The sequence below is a fragment of the Palaemon carinicauda genome, chromosome 3 (assembly GCF_036898095.1).
Source record: "Palaemon carinicauda isolate YSFRI2023 chromosome 3, ASM3689809v2, whole genome shotgun sequence".
Classification (NCBI taxonomy): domain Eukaryota; kingdom Metazoa; phylum Arthropoda; class Malacostraca; order Decapoda; family Palaemonidae; genus Palaemon; species Palaemon carinicauda.
The window spans coordinates 44,254,302-44,267,324 of NC_090727.1; the positions used below are offsets into that span (position 1 = coordinate 44,254,302).

The 13,023-nt window shown below is 43.6% G+C and overlaps 1 long non-coding RNA gene and 1 pseudogene across 1 annotated transcript in view; one reads left to right on the forward strand and one right to left on the reverse strand.

Moving 5' to 3' along the window:
- The window catches only part of LOC137638258 (ATP-dependent DNA helicase DDX11-like), a 138,711-nt pseudogene extending 127,315 nt beyond the window's left edge, over positions 1–11,396 (reverse strand).
- The window catches only part of LOC137638264 (uncharacterized), a 466,810-nt gene that overhangs the window by 412,921 nt on the left and 40,866 nt on the right, over positions 1–13,023 (forward strand). The gene's annotated exons all lie outside the window — the stretch shown is intronic.

Below are 13,023 nucleotides of genomic sequence, written 5' to 3' on the forward strand. Positions count from 1 at the left end.
ATTACTATGTACATTATAATTACTGTAAATGAACTTTACTTATTGCTGCAATTCATTTAATTTCTGCATTTGTGAAATAAAATTTCTATTTTATTACCTGTGCGTCTCAATCAGCTCCTACTTACTATGAAATACATGCCTGTCATAGTTTTATTATCCCCTTTCCTTATGGTTATGGAGAAATTAAGATACTAACTCTTAATTTATATTCACTCTGATTATGTAATGTTCCAATACGAATACTTACTCTTCATACCCTGGAGATGAATCACCCTTCTCAACACACAGTGCCCAACCACCACTGGTCTGTTTTTCAGAATGTTCCTATACGAATACCAAACATTCAGCTTCGTCTCCAAGTTCTTCAAGTTCTTCTATCAGGATGAATAGCCCTTCAATACCACTTTGACGTCGGCATGGCCTGTGGGAACTTCACTGCCAAGGGGGGCAGGATGATTCTTCCCTACGGTTCTTTACCAAGATTACTATGCTAATTTGTCAATGCCTTGGCACTTACTAATAGGGGAAAATCTACCACGATACATTGATTCTCTGGTATTCTTCCATCAGGACGCCATGGCTTGAGCCCAAAAAACGGATTTTGAGCGAAGCGAAAAATCTATTTTTGGGTGAGATAGCCATGGCGTCCTGATGGACCCTCCCTGCTACTTCGTCCAGTTTTTAGGTCCCACCCTGCTCTGCTGTATCATGGTGATGGGCAAGCAACTGGCTTCAGGATAAAGACGGACGTGACGTCATTTAAGCAATGGCGCCCGTTTGTTTACGTCTCGAGTATCAGTAGTAGCCACGAATGAGATTAGCTATGGAACGGCTCCCAGCTACTCTCAGCCCTTACACACCGAAGCATTAACTCTGTTCGGGGTGTAGATAGCTATGTGGCGCGTTAATACATGCGTCCCCTGTTGATATACGATGTCTTAAAGGGAAACCTTTAGGATACTCGCTCCAGAAGTTAGAATTCTGTGATAACCTGTGGTTAAATTCTCTGGGAATATCTTAGTAGTTATTTACCCAAGGAAGCTACCAAAAAGGAACCTTCCATCAGGACGCCATGGCTATCTCACCCAAAAATAGATTTTTCGCTTCGCTCAAAATCCGTTTATTAGTAAGATTTAGGAGCTCAGTTGAAGTTACTACTATACCTGTGTGGTTTGGGGAAGTAGGGTAGCCCTGATGAAGCCTTTTCTGGTACAGTACTGTAAATGGTGCAATTAAACACCTCTACCTCTATATGACCTTATTCTACCTGGCGGAAAAATAAAAGTGAACAACTAATATGGAGACAGATGCATGTCAATGTTAATATCAGGTTACCAGCAGTTTCTACCAAGGTTTTTGGGTACCATCAAGCTATTGGGCACGGTGAAGCATCCCCTTGCGTAGGGTATTCTAACGCAAACCATTTCAACTTTGAAATCCAATCTTAAGTACAATGTATTTCATATCTAGTTACCTAACTTAATAATTTATGATGAGTTATCAGCAATATTTGTTTTCTTGCAACTACCAAACAGTAGGATAAGTATTTGTCAAGTTTATGATGCAATTTCCTAAATCCAAGACTCAACCTTTATTTTCCAAGTTATAAAGATGGTTAAATTAGGATTCCTATCCCTACCTACTGGGGGGAAGGGGAGTATGACCCTCCAAATACCCTCAATATTGTTGCTCTTCTTAAAATATTTCATTTTTCCTTGTTTCCTTTCCTCACTGAGCTATTTTCCCTGTTGGAGCCCCAGGGCTTAAAGCATCCTGCTTTTCCAACTAGGGTTGTAGCTTAGCAAGTAATAATAATAATAATAATAATAGGATTCTGTCCTTACCTTGCCCTCGGGTAAACCATATCCCTGTGTTTTTCAGATATATCTATTTTCACTCTATTCTAGAAAATTACTTAATCCTTAAGCAACAGTTAGTTTATATAACTTGAAAAAATGTTATTTTCATTAGTAAAATAAATTTTTGAATATACTTACCCGATAATCATGTAGCTGTCAACTCCGTTGCCCGACAGAATTCTACGGAAGGGATACGCCAGCGATCACTATACTAGAAGGGGGTGTACTCACCAGCGCCACCTGTGGCCAGGTACTGCAGTACTTCTTGTTGACACCACCTCAATTTTTCCTCGGTCCACTGGTTCTCTATGGGGAGGAAGGGTGGGTCAATTAAATCATGATTATCGGGTAAGTATATTCAAAAATTTATTTTACTAATGAAAATAACATTTTTCAATATTAAACTTACCCGATAATCATGTAGCTGATTCACACCCAGGGAGGTGGGTGAAAACCAGTGTACATGAATATAAGTAAGCTAAGTATCCCGTATTTCATATTATCAGTTATTCAAAATAACCATGAAATTATAAGTACCTGGTAAGGAAGTCGACTTGAACCATTACTCTGCCTTTAATAAGCTCGTCTTCCTTACTGAGCGCAGCGTTCCTCTTAGGAGGCTGAACAACCCTAAGGTGCTGAAGTATAAAGGGCTGCAACCCATACTAAAGGACCTCTACACAACCTTTAACCTAGGCGCTTCTCAAGAACGAATTGACCACCCGCCAAATCAAACAGGATGCGGAAGGCTTCTTAGCCTACCGTAACAACCCAAAAAACAACAATAAAAGCATTCAAGAGAAAGGTTAAAAAGGTTATGGGATTAAGGGAATGTAGTGGCTGAGCCCTCACCTACTACTGCACTCGCTGCTACGAATGGTCCCAGGGTGTGGCAGTTCTCGTAAAGAGACTGGACATCTTTGAGATAAAATGATGCAAACACTGACTTGCTCCTCCAATAAGTTGCATCCATAATACTCTGCAGAGAACGGTTCTGTTTAAAGGCCATCGAAGTGGCTACAGCTCTCACTTCGTGGGTCCTTACCTTCAGCAAAGCAAGGTCTTCATCCTTCAAGTGAGAATGAGCTTCTCTAATCAGAAGCCTTATATAATATGAAACTGCGTTTTTGGACATAGGCATCGAAGGTTTCTTGATGGCACACCATAGGGCCTCTGACTGTCCTCGTATAAGTTTTGACCTATTAAGATAGTATTTCAGAGCTCTGACAGGGCAAAGAACTCTCTCTAGCTCGTTACCCACCATGTTGGAAAGGCTAGGAATTTCGAACGATCTAGGCCAAGGACGTGAAGGAAGTTCATTTTTTGCTAAAAATCCGAGCTGTAAAGAACATGTCGCTGATTCGGATGTGAATCCTATGTTCTTGCTGAAGGCGTGAACCTCACTAACTCTTTTAGCTGTTGCAAGGCAGACGAGGAAAAGAGTTTTGAGAGTAAGGTCTTTGAAGGAAGCTGACTGGAGAGGTTCGAACCTAGGAGATATAAGGAACCTTAAGATTACGTCTAGATTCCAGCCTGGAGTGGACAAACGACGTTCTTTAGAAGTCTCGAAAGATTTAAGGATGTCTTGTAGGTCCTTGTTGGAGGAAAGATCCAAACCTCTGTGGCGGAGAACTGAAGCCAACATACTTCTGTACCCTTTAATCGTAGGAGCCGAAAGAGATCTAACATTCCTAAGATGTAACAGGAAGTCAGCAACTTGGGTTACAGAGGTATTGGTAGAGGAAACTGCATTGGCTCTGCACCAGCTTCGGAAGACTTCCCACTTGGATTGATAGACTCTACGAGTGGATATCCTCCTTGCTCTGGCAATCGCTCTGGCTGCCTCCTTCGAAAAGCCTCTAGCTCTAGCGAATCTTTCGACAGTCTGAAGGCAGTCAGACGAAGAGCGTGGAGGTTTGGGTGTACCTTGTTTACGTGAGGTTGACGTAGAAGGTCCACTCTTAGAGGGAGAGTCCTGGGAACGTCGACCAGCCATTGTAGTACCTCTGTGAACCATTCTCTTGCAGGCCAAAGGGGAGCAACCAGCGTCAGCCGTGTCCCTTCGTGAGAGACGAACTTCTGAATGACTCTGTTGATGATCTTGAACGGCGGGAATGCATATAGGTCGAGATGGGACCAATCCAGCAGAAAAGCATCCACGTGAACTGCTGCTGGGTCTGGAACTGGGGAACAGTACAAAGGAAGCCTCTTTGTCATGGAGGTGGCGAACAGATCTATCGTTGGCTGACCCCACAAGGTCCAAAGTCTGTTGCACACGCCCTTGTGAAGGGTCCATTCCGTGGGGATGACTTGATCTTTCCTGCTGAGGCGATCTGCTGAGACGTTCATATTGCCCTGAATGAACCTCGTTACCAGTGTGAGGTTTAGACTTCTTGACCAAATAAGGAGGTCCCTTGCTATCTCGTACAGCTTCCTCGAATGGGTCCCTCCCTGCTTGGAGATGTAAGCCAAGGCTGTGGTGTTGTCGGAGTTCACCTCCACCACCTTGTCTAGCAGGAGGGACTTGAAGTTCATTAAGGCCAGATGAACTGCCAGCAGTTCCTTGCAGTTGATGTGAAGCGTTTCCTGTTCCTTGTTCCATGTTCCCGAGCATTCCTGTCCGTCCAAGGTCGCGCCCCAGCCCGAGTCTGATGCGTCCGAAAAGAGATGAAGATTGGGGGTCTGAATCGCTAACGATAGACCCTCCTTGAGAAGGATGTTGGTCTTCCACCACATGAGAGTAGTCTTCATCTCTTTGGTGACAGGAATAGAGACCGCTTCGAGCGTCAAATCCTTGTCCCAGTGAGCTGCTAGATGGAATTGGAGAGGGCGGAGGTGGAGTCTCCCTAACTCGATGAACAGGGCTAACGATGACAGGGTCCCTGTTAGACTCATCCACTGTCTCACCGAGCAACTGTTCCTCTTCAGCATGCTCAGGATGCACTCTAGGGCTTGGCTGATTCTTGGGGCCGATGGAAAAGCCCGAAAAGCTTGACTCCGAATCTCCATTCCCAGGTAAACGATGGATTGGGAGGGAATGAGCTGGGACTTTTCTAAGTTGACCAAAAGACCCAGTTCCTTGATCAAGTCCAAAGTCCAGTTGAGACTCTCCAGACAGCGACGACTTGTGGGGGCTCTTAACAGCCAGTCGTCTAAATAAAGGGAGGCTCTGATGTCCGCAAGTGGAGGAATTTTGCAATATTCCTCATCAGACGCGTAAACACCATAGGCGCTGTGCTTAGGCCAAAACACAGGGCTTGGAATTGGTACACAACCTTTCCAAAAACGAATCTCAGGAAAGGTTGGGAGTCTGGATGAATAGGAACGTGAAAGTAAGCGTCTTTCAGATCCAACGAGACCATCCAGTCCTCCTGCCTGACCGCTGCTAGGACCGACTTCGTCGTCTCCATAGTGAACGTCTGCTTGGTGACATAAGCATTGAACGCACTGACGTCCAGCACCGGTCTCCAACCTCCTGTCTTCTTGGCCACCAGAAAGAGACGGTTGTAGAAGCCCGGGGATTGATGGTCCCGGACTATCACCACTGCCTTCTTCTGTAACAAGAGCGACACCTCCTGGTGTAACGCTAGCCTCTTGTCCTTTTCCTTGTAGTTGGGAGAGAGGTTGATGGGAGAAGTGGTCAGAGGGGGATTGCGGCAGAATGGTATCCTGTAACCCTCCCTTAGCCACTTGACAGACTGGGCGTCTGCACCTCTTCTTTCCCAAGCTTGCCAGAAGATCTTGAGTCTGGCTCCTACTGCTGTCTGGAGAGGAGGAGAGTCAGTGTTTGCCTTTTGAAGTCTTGGGACCTTTCTTAGACCTGCCCCTGAAAGCGTCTGGACGGGTACTTCCTCGGCTGGGGGCTCTGCCACGAAAGGGCGGAATAAATCTTGTAGCAGGAGTATCGGCCACTGGGGTGCGGTAAGTTCTAGGAACTGAAGGAGCAACCTTAGCCTTACGAGCTGAAGAGGCCACAAGGTCATGAGTGTCCTTCTGAATAAGGGCCGCAGACAATTCCTTGATAAGCTCCTCGGGGAACAGGAACTTAGAAAGCGGAGCAAAAAGTAACTGAGACCTTTGACAAGAGGTGATACCAGTGGAAAGAAAAGTGCAAAGTTGTTCCCTTTTCTTGAGTACTCCTGAAACAAACATTGAGGCAAGTTCGCCGGACCCATCGCGAATTGCTTTATCCATACAGGACATTATAAGCATGGCTGAGTCCTTGTCAGCAGGGGCAGTCTTCTTGCTCAAGGCCCCCAGGCACCAGTCGAGAAAATTGAAAATCTCAAAGGCGCGAAAGACACCCTTTAAGAAGTGGTCTAAGTCGGAAAAGGTCCAGCAGACCTTAGAGCGCCTCATAGCCGATCTACGTGGAGAGTCAACCAAACTTGAGAAGTCAGCCTGGGCAGAGGCAGGGATTCCCAAGCCTGGTTCCTCTCCTGTGGCATACCATACGCCCGCCTTAGAAGTCAGCTTAGTAGGAGGGAACATAAATGAAGTCTTCCCTAGTTGCTGTTTGGACTGCAACCAATCCCCTAACATTCTTAAAGCTCTCTTAGAGGATCTAGCAAAGACGAGCTTAGTGTAGGCCGACTTAACAGGTTGCATGCCTAGAGAAAACTAAGATGGAGGAGAGCGAGGGGTAGCAGAAACAAAATGATCCGGGTAAACCTCTCTGAAAAGAGCCAGGACCTTGCGAAAGTCAATGGAGGGTGGTAACGACTTGGGTTCCTCCACGTCCGAAGAGGGATCATCTAGGTGCGCAGCTTCTTCCTCAGAAACCTCATCACCTGAGTGTTGCGAAGCGAGAGGTAAAGTTACAGCGGTGTGCTGAACAGCAGAATCCTGACAAGCGGGTGCATAAACACTTGCGGTTTCATCCTCAAGTCTCTGTTGAAGAGGATGAGGGCTGGTAATGACAAAGTCATGAGGCTGGGATGAAGGAGGTTCTGCGGCTGTTTGAGGAGCAAGTGTGGTGAGAGGCGACTGTATTAAAACCTGAGGTTCAGGCTGCAAAGACTGGTCAAGTAGAGGAGAAGGTGATAGGTGCATGCGTTGAGGTGGCTGACTCATTGCATGAGGTTCCTGTCTCAAGAGTTGCGCTTGCTTCAAGGGTTGAGGTGGTTGCGCAGTAGCAGGTTCCTGTCTCACGAGTTGAGGTTCTTGAGGTGTGAGCTGCGAGAGTTGAGGTGGCGGCTGCGCAGAACGCGATTCCTGTCTCACGAGTTGAGGTTCTTGAGGTGCTTGCCTCGAGAGTTGAGGTTCTCGCCTTGAGGAAAGTGGAGGTAGCAGCTGCGAGAGCTGAGGTAGCTGCCTCAAGGATGGTAGAGGTTGTCGTACCTCAAGAGGTTGTTGCCTCGAAGATGGTCTTACTGCAAGAAACTCTTGCCTCAAAGGAAGAGGAGGTTGTAAGGCATAAGACTCCTGTCCCCATTGTTGAGGAGGTTGTCGCGTGGTAAGAGATTCCTGCCTTAAGGAAGGTGGAGGTTGCTGCACAACGCTGGTAACTGGCAACTCCCAACGCGGTAGCTCATGCATGGAGTTAGCTTGAGGAACCTCAACTTCGTACGTCTGGCAGACTGGACTGCGGTGAGGAGGAGCGCTCGCAGGAGAAGGTGTAACCTTCTCTGCCTGAAACTCACGCATTAGGACCGCAAGCTGCGACTGCATGGACTGCAGCAAAGCCATCTTGGGATCAACAGACGATGAGGTCTGTTGAGGCAAAGCCTTAACAGAAGATGAGGTCTGTTGAGGCATCGCCTTACCTCTCTTAGGAGGTGTGCAGTCACCTGATGACTGCGGCGAGTCAGAGCTAACCCAATGACTGCATCCGGGTTGTTGAACTCGTGAGGTCTGGACTTTACGTTTAAGAGGTCTTGAGACCTGAGTCCAGCGTTTTCTCCCCGAAAATTCTTCTGCAGACGAGGAAAATAAAGGCTCAATCGTCTGAGAGTGGAAGTGACGATCTCTGTAAGATACGCCCGCAACCACCGAGGATACTTCTGTGCACCGATCAAGGCCTGCCGAACCCTTTTGCCCTTCGACATTGCTTCTCCCCTGGGCTTGGGAGCTTGCAAGAGGTCCCGGACTGGGAGGACGACTGGCACGCACAGAAGTACCCTCACGCACAACACTGACACTGACACTAGCACTCGGCACAGCACTGGCACTACCACTTCCCACTGCACTTTTCACCTTAAGTTCCTTGACGTCCGCCAAGAGGAACTTGTGGTCACTCACTACCGATTCCACTTTATCACCTAAAGCCTGAATGGCACGTAAAACATCGGACATATCAGGCTGAGCACAAATAGTAGGTTCGGGGGTAGCCACTACAGGGGGAGGAAAAGGTTGAGGATCATGAGGTGAGGAATAAAGCGAAGAGCGAGCCGAACTCCTCCTAACTCTCTCTCTCTCTAACTTAGTGGTATATTTAAGGAATCGAACAAAATCAAGTTCCGAAAGTCCGGCGCATTCCTCACATCGATCTTCCAACTGACAGGATTTTCCCCTACAGTCGGAACAAGCGGTGTGAGGATCAACCGAGGCCTTCGGAATACGCCTAATACAAGTCCTACATCGTCTTTGGGGAGGGGCTTGAGAAAGGTCGGACATCTTGAATCAAAGAGCTAGTCAAGGGGGATTCCAAATAAAGCAAAAGATCGTTAACCATTAATCAAATCAATATAAAAGCTATCTAAGCTAATAGACAAGTTTCCAGTATAGCGAAAGCTGAAATCTTAGAGCAATACTTCACCAAAAACCGTGAACAAGACTCCAAAATTATAAGCGTATCCATATAGGTCTTGCCGGAAGCACGACAGAGGAAAAATTGAGGTGGTGTCAACAAGAAGTACTGCAGTACCTGGCCACAGGTGGCGCTGGTGAGTACACCCCCTTCTAGTATAGTGATCGCTGGCGTATCCCTTCCGTAGAATTCTGTCGGGCAACGGAGTTGACAGCTACATGATTATCGGGTAAGTTTAATATTGAAAATACACTTATAAACATACACGGAGCCTCTGCCGTTTATGGGGACAGCCCTTTGACCGGCCGAAAATCGAGGTAAAAAAGTCCGAAATCGGCTCTTTTTTACGGGAATGATTTGTTAAATAATGTAGATTGACGGGACAGTATTAAATTGTAAAACCGAATGTTTCTTGAAATCGAGTAAAAAAAATTCTGAAATCGGCTCTTTCTACGAGAATGATCACATGACGTGTCCTTAAAAACTACAAACTTAACGAAGGGGTAAATATGTAGATTGACGGGACAGTATTAAATTGTAAAACCAGTATTAAATTGTAAAACCGAAGGTTTCTTAGACTGGGATGACACGGGCTCTATCTATCGGGAAAGTTGGAAACTAAGTAGGAAAATCTGCTCTTTTTCGCGGGAATGATCACGGAATGAAATATTAAATTCACTGGTTTTGTAAATGCTTGTCCCAACAATCTACATACTAGGAACCCTCTGGTCATGGATGTCGGAAATGTGCGAGAAAAATGGACAACTAACCCAAAATTCCCCTCCTAACCTGACCTACAAGCCATGTCCTTACCTTCATCGTGAACTAAACGGGGGGGCTGACGCCCCCCTGCGACCCCCCAAACACTGTTGCTAACATACAAACCCCACAAACCAAACCTAACCAATCCTAGTAATTCCCAGGTCACTACCCCTACCCGGGGGCAAGCCCCCGGACCCCCTTCGTAAGTCTCTCTCCTACAGAAAAGAAGCTTTGGGTAGCACTCAAAATTAATCTTATCCACATGATCATATTATAGGTTACTCAGGCTTACCTTAAATTTCGTAGTCGCTAAAACCACATCAGGGCCACATCACCTGTTTTACACTTTTTACATGTACCTCTAAAATCCCTTAAGAGGCCTTTTCGAAATAAATAGTGAAAGAATTCGGGGGTAACACGAGTGAAATCACGTAGATGTATATATCTGAGGGTCTTAATTGCATCAATCTGATCAATACGGGAGATAAACTCGAAAATATCACTCACAGAGAAACTATACGGAACAGGTCTATCCATCACGGCGGTTAGAGTTGGAAAGGGTCGGCTGTAGGTCAATCTCGGGTCATGGGGGGGATTAAAAATTTGAAATCACGCGGCCCACGAAAGGGTTAGTTCGGTTGCTTTGTTTGACACTGGCTTTATCTGACGAAATATCTTAACTAGATGCTGGATAACCTAACCTTTGTTTGTATATAAAACAAAATAGTATTCGGCATAATTTTGGGACGATTTCGAAAGAAATAACCATCTTAACAAGAGATTAAAATGAAAATTGTTGAAATTAGCGAAAACATACGTACGAACATCGAAAACTGTTCATGCTTGCGCGACCAGCTGATATGCGAATCGAGCGCCGCCAAACGGGTGTTATTATAATCAGGCAGGAAACAATGATTGCGGGAAATTTTACGACCGAGTAAGTTGGCCGTGGCTTCAGCGTACGCCGCATTGTAACGGCCTTTTTCTAACATAACATTTCATGATAAATATCCCAGCAGTATCAAATGTCACTAAACATGACGTGTCCTTAAAAACTACATACTTAACTAAGGGGTAAATATGTAGATTGACGGGACAGTATTAATTTGTAAAACCGAACGTTTCTTAGACTGGGATGACACGGGCTCTGTCTATCGGGAAAGTTGGAAACTATGCAGGAGCTACCCGTGACTTGCGTACGGACCATGCTGAACTTAGAAAATATTGCCGTGGTAAAGGTAAATTGTGTTATTAGTCAAAACGATAAATTAACATCATATTATGGTATGTTAGAAAATTGTAAAGAACATCAACCCCATAATGAAATACGATTTGGCTAGTAATAAGAAAGATATCCCTGTCCCCATAAACGGCAGACACCCCGAGAGGATTAATAATGATCAATTTACAACTAAGATAATCCCACCTACTACTGTAGGTTTAGGCCTCAGCGTTATAACCAGCCACTGTAGTGTAAGTTTAATAGTCCTATTATTATTACAAGCCAAGCTACAACCTTAGTTGGAAAAACAAGATGCTATAAGCCTAAGGGCTCCGATAGGGGAAAAATAGCCCAGTGAGGAAAGGAAATGAGGATATAAGGAAATGAGGATATAAATAAATGAGAACAAATTAACAATAAATCATTCTAAAAACAGTTGTTTCTAGTCAAGCTTACGTAAGTTTATCACCACCATGGGGTATGCCCCTTACCAAATAGGTCTACATAAAGGATTACCGTAGTTTAATGCTGGGTCTAGGGTTAGAATTAAAATTAGGCCTATCAGTACATATAAACACTAGGTCTATGCTTCTTCCATTACAAAGCAACACTAAGCCTATTCACACAACTGGTAAAGACTTTAATAAGGATCTAATACTTATTATTTTTCTGTTAACCTTTCCATTATATCAACCTTTCAAAGAAACTCGAGAAAATAGAATGTACTTAATTTGAGAGATGCGCTCCCAAAATTCATTTCTCCAAAGCGGCTCCATAAATAGGTGAAGGGTATATACCGCTGTAACGGCTCTCATATTGAAACGTTAGTGTGAAAGATATAGTTAATCCAATAAAACAAACAACAAAGTATACAATGAAGGAGATAGTAATATGAAATATGCAATTCAAAAAGTAAATCTGTAATTTAAAAAGGATATTGTGTAATTTCGAGATAAGGTATAGATAATAATGATATAAATTTTGCCATTTTGTGGATACAAAACGCTTTGCATCTTCTCAATTAGTGTGCTTCCGATTTGGAACTGTGGAATGAGCATTATATATATATATATATATATATATATATATATATATATATATATATATATATATATATATATATATATATATATATATATATATATATATATATATATATATTCTTTCCAAGTAGGGCTACCTCAACGTGATGAAAGGGTTGTATAATGCCACGATCAGCAAACCTGCATTAGCCAAGGCCACCCATACTAGTTTGGTTTGCTGTGAACAATCAGACAAAAATTTCCTACGATCACTAATCCGCAGTGGTCAGTATGATGGTGAAAACTGGCCAAAGCTCATACATGAATAAGAAGTCTAAGAACATGTCTAAGGCATTTGTCTAACAGTTGACTAGAAGCAGCTGAATTTGTTGTGTATACATACATACATACATACATACATACATATAGATGGTATTTCAGAAATATATAAAAATTTAATAGACTGCAAAAGTTGTTTATTCAAAAATAGAAAAAAAACAGTTATAAGAAAATGACGTGAAAATAAAATCATTGTAGGAGGTCCTATGGAAAACTAAAAAAAAAAAAATGTAGTGTGTAATGTTCATAGTGAGGAGAACGATGCGGTTATTTCTTCAGTTGTTATTCACATTTCATATATTATGTAAAGGAATTCATTGCCTGATCCTCCCTAGTCCTACCTTGGGTAGAGAGGATACTTGTCCTGCTAACTAGGGCATTGTCTCTGTCCCTTGCCTCTGCAATTCGCGAGGTGCCTTTAAACCAACAGCAGGTGAAACTGTCAACATAATAAAATCCTTGACCGTGTTTCAGAGTGTTATTTGTGATAATGGTGATAAAGATACTGTTATAGTTATATAAAGAAGAACTGTGAGTTGAAAATTACGGCTAAGTTTATGGGAATTGTGCTAGTAACCGTATTGTGAAATACTGTGTTTCAGATTTTGTGAAATAAACAATTTGAGACAGGAAAGTACATGGTAAATTTGAGTATTTACTTCACTTACTTAAAGGACTGTTTTCCTGGCCCTATGTGGCGGATTAACCATAAGGCAAACTAGGCACATGCCTTAGGGCCACAAAAAAAATCCAGGCCATTTCTGGTAGTCCAAAAACATTTTGATTATGACTAAGAGAAAAATGTTACCTGTCAGTTATCGGTAATTAGCCATGATGTGAAAGGTCTGAAGTAGTTTACTATGTTTTAAGTGCTTTGGCTGTAAAACAATAAAATTCTTAAGTTTCGTAATCATCAGAACAACAGATATTTCTTTTGACGTTGTTTACATATTCTACATGTATGTCCTTGTCCGTGTGTACTGTTGGTGGCAGAAACTCATAAAGAACCGTTATGGCCCATCATGAGTGACTCAGAGTGCTGACAGGTTTATTTCTGCTCAAATAGTTAAT